This window comes from Tympanuchus pallidicinctus, unplaced genomic scaffold (assembly GCF_026119805.1).
Source record: "Tympanuchus pallidicinctus isolate F22 unplaced genomic scaffold, pur_lepc_1.0 scaffold26, whole genome shotgun sequence".
NCBI lineage: Eukaryota > Metazoa > Chordata > Aves > Galliformes > Phasianidae > Tympanuchus > Tympanuchus pallidicinctus.
Window position 1 is genome coordinate 7,632,164 of NW_026294743.1, and position 8,530 is coordinate 7,640,693.

The 8,530-nt window shown below is 35.2% G+C and overlaps 1 long non-coding RNA gene across 1 annotated transcript; it reads right to left on the reverse strand.

The window, feature by feature from the left end:
• Window positions 1-421: 421 nt before the first annotated feature.
• LOC128084276 (uncharacterized) lies at window positions 422-4,948 on the reverse strand. The gene is made up of 3 exons (XR_008208424.1): window positions 4,823-4,948; window positions 4,193-4,308; window positions 422-1,323 (listed from the first exon to the last, which is right to left on the reverse strand). It is a non-coding gene; the product is annotated as an uncharacterized LOC128084276 (long non-coding RNA).
• Between the last annotated feature and the right edge of the window lie 3,582 nt (window positions 4,949-8,530).

Below are 8,530 nucleotides of genomic sequence, written 5' to 3' on the forward strand. Positions count from 1 at the left end.
ATAGTAAACTCAAGTTTTGTTACAAGTTGGATTCAGGTTTTGTCATAGGATGAATGCATTCTTCAAGTCATATTTTAATTTTAATATACATTGAACGGTTCATATTTTTTTCATTCATCAGACATCAGACAGATACAAAGAGATAAGCAAACAGGTTAGGCAACACTGGATTATGTTATGTAAATAATTAATTCCTAAAATCGGTGTTCAATCAACTCAAAAGCTTGATCTTCTCAGGGAACTGAACAACAGAAAAGTAATTTCAACATTAAGTTGTCTTAAATATTACTGCAACGTTGTCTACCACCTCAAACACTTCAGAATATTTGAACCTTCAAGGGAGAAAAACACATAGAATTTTGGTGTATATGAACCTGAAAATCAAACACCTACTTAACACAGAAGTTTTATCTTGTTGAATTATTCACAAAACTATCTTTTGGAAATGTAAAAAAATCAGCAGCAGGCTACAAATTCATAAGTTTAAACATAAGAGCTGAGAGAACGTGGGATACGAAGAAATCCAAAATCAAACTGCTGCTTAGGTCAGAAGGTATTTCTACAACATCAGTTATCTTTTTCAACTGCTTTATTTATGGATTTAATTCATGCTAACACTGCAAATCAAATATAAAAACTTCATTCAAAACGTTTTTGCAAAGAGCAAGTAATGTTTGGACACCATACAAACTGCTTTTATCTATTTATATAACCATATTCAAAATATTACATTACTTATGACAGCAATACTTAAAAAAAAGTTCTGAAGCTCATTTAATTCACATGAATATTTTCCAAAGTTCACTTACTGAATCTTATCACCTTGAAAGCATATAATAATAAACTATAAATAACTTGCTTTAAGTACTGTATTTTATAGTACACGTGGTAAAGCAGATGTTCTAAATCGAGCACATTTTAATACAATTAACTTCATAGATTTAGAGAAAAAAAGAATACAGCCTGTACTTAAAAAAATGCTCATATAAAAGCAAAGGAGTAGAAAAGTAGTTATATCTCTAAATATATTCTCACTGTAATAAATGCTGCAATACTGGATCCCCTTCTGATGTTCACTGTCTCAAAAGCAAGTTGAAAAATCAAAGGTGGTGTTTAAAACAAATAAAAAACATACACACAAAAAAAGAAAAGGAAAAAAAAAAAAACAACAGGAAAAACGAAGCCTCAAAAATTGCTCAGTGATTAGACAAAACATCTTGCAGTGAGAGACTGAAATAGAGCAATCTCCTCCAAAGGAAAACTGAGCAGTAACTCCATTCCAGCATGCAAGCACATTCACAAGTGATCAAATGCTCTTCAAATCTGGAAGAGAAAAGCAAAACATCAAGAAAGGGCTTGACATTAAATGCAGACAAATTTAAATTAAGTACAAGTCATAAATATTTAACAGTGATGGTGATTAACCACTGGCATAATTGAAACCATTGTTCTTCTCTAAGTAATTTTAAGTTAAACCTGAGGCCCTTTTTGGAAATATGCTTTAAAGAGACAAGTCACTGGTCTCTAAGTGAGGCTACATGGAGTGAAATTTTACAGGCTACGGAATAATGGGGGACAAACTAGATGTTCCTGCCTTGTGTTGTATAAAACAGACTAATCTTGATCCTGTCCTAAGAGCTCCTTATAGGTGTTAACTTAGAGTACTGAATAGTTGCTTTTGTAGATGCATAAATGAAGTAAGACGTTTTCGTCCAGTGGAACATGCTCAGTTCTCAAAAAAATCATTTAAAAAAAAAAAAGTTGATTTCCCTTTCTGCCACAAGACTATCCACACTTTCAAACAAAACATAAAATACACATTACCCACATAAAAAGCCAGGTTCAAAGATCAACATATCAGCATTAGGACAGTCATCTCAATGAACACAGGGTTAAACAATAATGGGAAAAAAAACAAAATGAGGAGAATTTATTCCCTGAACCATCTTAGGAAAACACATTTGCACATTTTTTAACTAACAACTCACTTCTGAAGTGTCTTGAAATAGACATCAGTGACATTAAGAACCAGAACATTAAACACAAGGCAAACTTTTACCAGGGTCCCAGTCTGTTTTTTTTTTTCCTTTCTTCTCTCTTTTTTTTTTTTTTTTAAACTTTAATGGGAATCGATAGCAGCAAAGCAGATTCTCCTATGATTATTTTATTTATTTCCATTCCATGTGACCTCTCAAAAAGAAACACTAGCAGTTTAAAAAAATAAAAATCACTTGTGAGTGCTTGGTCATTCTCATTGCATAAGTAAAGAGAAATCTCTTGTGAAAGATTTCCAAGATTGCCAGTGAAGGATAGCAAATAAAAGATAGCGTAGCAATATATTACAGCCAAAATCTATCAAAGTTGAACTGCCATAAGAGTTTCAACCATCACGAGGTTTAATAGTATAAAGATGAACACACAGAAAGAAAATGAGCCAGACGCCAATACCTGATGACACTACGGTAGATCTTGCCAAGGTAGATTGCCAAGATTACCATTTCTATTTTAAATGAAAAGATTATAACATGAGAACTTCTCATTTCTAATCATTTACTTTCGCTGTTGGATGAGAAGTTGAGAAAGCAGGATAGAAAACAACTTGTGCTTGTATTTCCTGATAGCCTCCAAAACAAAGACTGGCACACTTAAGGCTTGGGCCTGACATCATTAGGAAAACTAGCATTTCAAGTGTGCCTGAAATCTCTCCCATGGTACCTGCTTATTTTGATTATGATAGTTCGCTATTTATGACAAATTTGCTTACATACGTTATCTGCTAGTGCCTTGGGACAAGAAATGACAGGAAGGCTTGTAAATCTCACACCTGTCATTTACTGTCATCTGTGCTGGCTGTTCAGAACCTCACAGCTATCTTCACACAGAGCAGCAGGTTCATGCTTGTGTGCTTCTCATGGATCAATTATTGTCCAGATTAAATAACTTCCTGTAGAATTAACTTAAACTCCTTTCTTACCTCCGTACTTAAGGTTGTTTTATTTCATGAAGGGCTAAGCATACAGGTCTTGTCCTAATACTGCAATCAGGCAGCAGCTGGAGTCTGACTCACTTGTCCAAAATTTATCTAAGACTAGCATTCCAATTGCAGTTTAATAAAATAATCACGTTTTATGGCTTGACTGCAGGCAGCAGCTAAGCACCGCACATATGCTCACTTGCTCGCTCTGTCCCACCCCCAGCAGGACAGAGAAAAAAATACATATGAAGAGAAAAACCAAGAAAAGGCACGGGTTGAGATAAACATAGTTTAACAAACAAAGAAGAAGAAAAAAGTGATGCAGAGGCAATCGTTCACAGCTTTCTATCATATACCAATGGCCTGTGGCAGTTTCTGAGCAACAGTAGCTTCCTAAAAAAACCCTGCCTCCGTTTTTATTGTCGAGCTCGGTGTTACATGGCATAGAGCATCCATTAAGTCAGACTGGCTCGGCTGCCCAGGTTATGGCCTCTCTAAACTTCTTGCCCATCCCCAATTTACTGCTGAAGAAGGTGGGCAGAACAAAAAAAATAACTAGGAAGCCTTGATGCTGAGAGGTACTTCTCAACATCAGCCAAAACACTGGTATGTTACAAACACGTTTGGACACAAAGGATAAATTTAGCACCATAGAGGCTGCTATCAAAGAACTCTATCTCAATTTTGGACTCAGTACACAGGTACATACAGACATAAGCAGTTAGGAGCTGGAATGACTACATCAGCTCTTCAAGTCTCACCAAGAGATTCAGTTGAACTTAAGTGAAAACAAGAAATAGGCCATGATAATAATAAGAGTTAAGAAATAAAATAACAACAAGAATTATTTATATATCTAAGAGAAAATATTTTTCTTGACCTTCCCAGTAATAAATCATTCACTTCTCTTGCTCTGTAATAGATTTGAGATGAAAGAAGGTACAGAAAGGAATAAGAAAGTAACAGAAACTCCACACGTTTTTCATCTCTGTCATCTCTACACACAGCCACTCTATCAGCAACTCCCTGTTTTCGCCCATACAAAACAGACTGCACAATTCTACTTTACTTCAAACTCCTGCATGGCTTCACGCAGCAGCTTATGACATAAAGACACATGGTCAAAATGAAGTCTTCTTCAGATTTGATACCATTAACATTATTCTATCGTGAAAAAGAATAAAGAGACTCTAGAAAGGACAGGATCACCCTTCTTACCTTCTTTTGCAGACGGAAGAAGGACTTCGCTTCCACTGGCTGTCAATCTAGTTCCTTTCAGAAACATTAAAATTCACTTTTAAGTCTGAATAATAAGAATTGCTGACCCTTCTGCACTGATAAAAAATAAATAAATGCCAGTCAGGCACTGGCTTATTCACAAAGGTACAAGTAAACTCTTTTTCTAACCACGCTGCACAGATTTATTCTTTAAGCTAATCAGAATTCAAACAGAACGCAAATCAAATGTCACCCTGCTACACTAACATCCGTCAACCACAATGATTACATCTACATCAATCATTTGATATAATAGGCATAAAGTCATTATAATAGAATGTTGTCAAAAGATCTGAAACCGTCTTCTATTTAGTATTCCACCACATAGTACCTACAAGATTATTTCAAAGGCAGCAGTACCTCCTTTGAAACTAAGAAAGCTTGCTTCAGCATTTTCCAGGCAGCAGATTAATGACAGCATTCCCTATGAAGAAGTCACATCACCAATCTGAGTTATATAAAAGGGGTATTACATTTTTTGTTCCAGCAGTTATAAAACTAGAGTTGAAAAATTGAACTATTACATCATTTTGGATATACATTCTGCAACATATCTGAAAAGAGCCTTACCTTCAATCAGAAACATTGGTTCTATGACATACGCGGACAGAATTCAGTAAGCTCCTTCCAGTGCCTCCTTTATATTGGAAGTCCCATTGAGTTTGTTTCCTCCTGCATCTAATTCTGTGTGAAACATCTCACCACTTCATTTTCAAGTACCAGTTCTCTGAGAAGTGTAATGCTACCGGAGGGTTACGCGCATGAAAAAAGCATGCATATGTCAAAAAGTGAAGTTCACCTGTTGAGTCTTGACTTGAGCTGAGTCATGACTTCTCAGCTTACAAATCAGGCCAGAAGTTATCTGTTGCACTAAAAGACGTCTAAAAATTCTGCATACAGACTCTGTATGTTGCACTCAGTGCTGCGGATTACCAGCCTGAAGCAAAAAGAAGAGAAAGCACCAGCGGTGCAGAAAACATTCCCTTCCTGGACAAAACGGGTAGTGTCAAAAAGGCAGTAAGTTTCTGTCACTTGAATCAAAACAGGTGATTTAACTCAGAGTGACCTTTCTGTGCTTTAGTCAACTTAGTGAGCATGAAGATCCTTAACCACAGCTAAGGATCTAAAATTATGCTTGCTTTCCACTGCACATATCATGTGAAGAAAAGATGAAGAACAGATGAAGACAATTAGTAAAATAAAGCAAATGGTAAAAAACTAAAGTTTTACATCCACCACTACGAGGAGGAAGATCCTGGACATTTTATTCTGTTTGGCTTCGAAAGCAGTCACATAAAGAAAACCTTGTAATGAGAAAACAAAACTAAAATTTCAGTTAAGCCTTTATCAGATTAACAGATTTTTATTTTTTTTAAATACTACAGATAGTAATAATTGCTATCCCCAGACACAGCAGTTCTTAGAATCAATACATATACTCATGAGAGTTGAATGGAGAGTTTAATGTCATGACCTTCTTCCTCATCAACTGTCTGTACTTTTACCCTTACCGTCCATTGCCCATTTATTTATGACACAAGTCAGTCATAATTCACTCCCGAAACAAGTGACATAACAGAATCTTACACCATCAATACGTAAACGCCAGGAGTTTCAAACCAGTCTTCATTAATAGGTCAAATCTGTTAGCGTCTTCACAAAGATGGGTTGGAGGAATATAATCTTCATTTATATCATTTGCTGTTTTTACAGCCCAGATAGAGGTCCTGTCAACTGCTCAACCTGGATCTGAGTGAACTCTTAGCTCCATTTCATTTAGTAACCAACTAGAACACAGCAATAAACTTGCCTGAAACCCTTTTTCCTAACAAATAATTACCTAGATCAAGCTCATAGATCACACTCTTATGAATACATACATTTTAATAAAAGCTTTCTTTCAGGCACAATACTTTAAAAGCACATAAATCATGTTTACCAAGTCAGTGTTTAGACTTTAGCTGGCGTAAAAATCAATGACCATTTTTTAATTGGTATAAGTTCATATTTGCAGTAAGTACATTACAAACATTACTCTCTTGGGAATAAGAATTTATCACAGCAAAATTCTCACTATCTCAGAATTCAAATTAAATATTTTTAACCAAAGGCTGTGGTAATATTAAATAACGGAATGTAATAGTAAAATTATCAAGTCATATTTCCATAGCTATGTTGCCATCAGTGAACAATCTAAGTCTTTGAAAATTCCTTTCACATCTTTATCAAGACAGAAACATTTTACTTGTAAATAGCAACGCAGCACTGTACGTACATCCACAGAATGATCAAGATGTAAATGGTGAACACTGTATATTTACTTTGCATTACAGTGAACATTAAGGTTTATAGTTCTCTGAGGTAAATATTGACTTTGACTTTACTTCAGTCAATATTTATTTCTCCTTTCAATAAACATTGATGTTTGCCTCAAGTGAAGTCAATATCCTGTTAATGTACATTACTTGAATAACATTTGGGAATTCCTAAACAAATGAGTCAAATTCAGTGAGTCAAAGGTAGTGGGACCAAGAGACCTTATAGGTCATTTTTAAAACTTTCATTACTAGCAGAGCTACCAAACACTGCGTGGAACACTCCTAAACAATCCCTTCATTAGTCATCAGCATGCTGGTACTGCAGCTAATTCTTTATGTGCTGCAATTCACTTCCAAAATGTTTATGCACAAGGACCTTATGCTATGCCCTTGTTAAATGCTTCTCAAGCTACTAAAGTTCTTAAAGGAACTATATTTACAATACTCAGATTTTTTACTCTAAGTCCAAGCTACAGGACTTACTCACCGTATGATAATATATTAATGGCATTGAAATTTAAGCTGTTTCATTTCTGGAGATCTGATTCTCTTGAGAAATAAATAGCACAGGCTTTAGCGACTATATTACAGTTGCAGATAGCGTGAATATAAGCCACAGGAAATATCACTGAAAGGTCACCTTAATAAGATATATATCATATATTATTTTTGTAAGATTTATTTATTTATTTACTCTGAAAAGCGACACTCTATAGGAAACACACTTGTGAATAAGAGGTACAGACTTGATCCATTACCTTCCAGTTTTTTTTGTTTGTTTGTTTTTTGCTTCCTTGGATATCCTCAAGCAATTCACACGTAAGAGAATCAGAAAAGAGGTGATGGGCTACCAAACTTTTCAATTGCAATGTGCCTGTTCTTACAATTTTTGAGAAAGAAACCTTACTGAAGCTTGAATTGGGATGCTTCCCATCACATCTCCAGCAAGTTTTGCCACTTCAGAGAAGAATAACCAGTTTACTAAAGATTTAACACTTTCAGTCCTTACCTGGAAGATGCCTCAGAAAAACTCCTGGCTGAATTATGATGCCTCACATGGCCTCTCATGTCGATTTTCAGAAGACTGAGATCTTGAACAGAACCACTGCTATCACTGCCATCAATCAGCTTACTTGCAAATAAATTCAGCAAAAAAAAGTCAGGATTTGAAGATATGCACCTTAAAAGACACATGAATTCTGGATAAAAGCATTGTGGCAAGGTTTGAGTGATAAGAAGATGGCACCAGAACTGTCTCTGCTTTTTCGTTCTTTGTCTAACTACCGTCAGACTCCTAAAGCTGTCAATCCAGAAGTACTAAACCTTTCACAAGTCACCTTAAATCTAATCTTTCACCTACCAACCTTTCTCAAATACTGAATTCATATTAAGTACATTAAGAATGAAAATAACCTTCTACTCTAATAACCAGAGTCAGCCAATTAAGTATATGATGTATGGACATTTTCCCCTTTCCTGCCCTTTTTATGCTAAATAAGATTGTGGGAGGTTGCATGCAATACCAACACGTTGATCATTCATATTATTTCTGAGTATTTGTTCAGACTGTAATAAATTAAACCATTCTGAAAACTGATTTATTCACTCACTTATAAATTCCATCCTAACGCATTCACAATGTTAGCATACATAAACAAAAAAACTAAATTAGAGTAAAATTGATATAGCTTATGTTCAGAAATTGTGAAGAAAGAGTTAAATGCATTTAAAAATAATTATTCCATATTTGCATGCATACATTCTGTGAGATTTTTGAATGTGAGTATAAACTGGCCCAGAACAATAGACATTCTTCTCTTCTCTAAATACCTGAAGGCCTATGTCAGTATTTCACTGTTTGCTCCAAGTTGATCTTTATAACATGCTTGTGATAAGGACAACATTCTAAAGTGAAGGTTTGGGGTTTATTTCTAACAACCTATGGCAGTCATGGAATTCT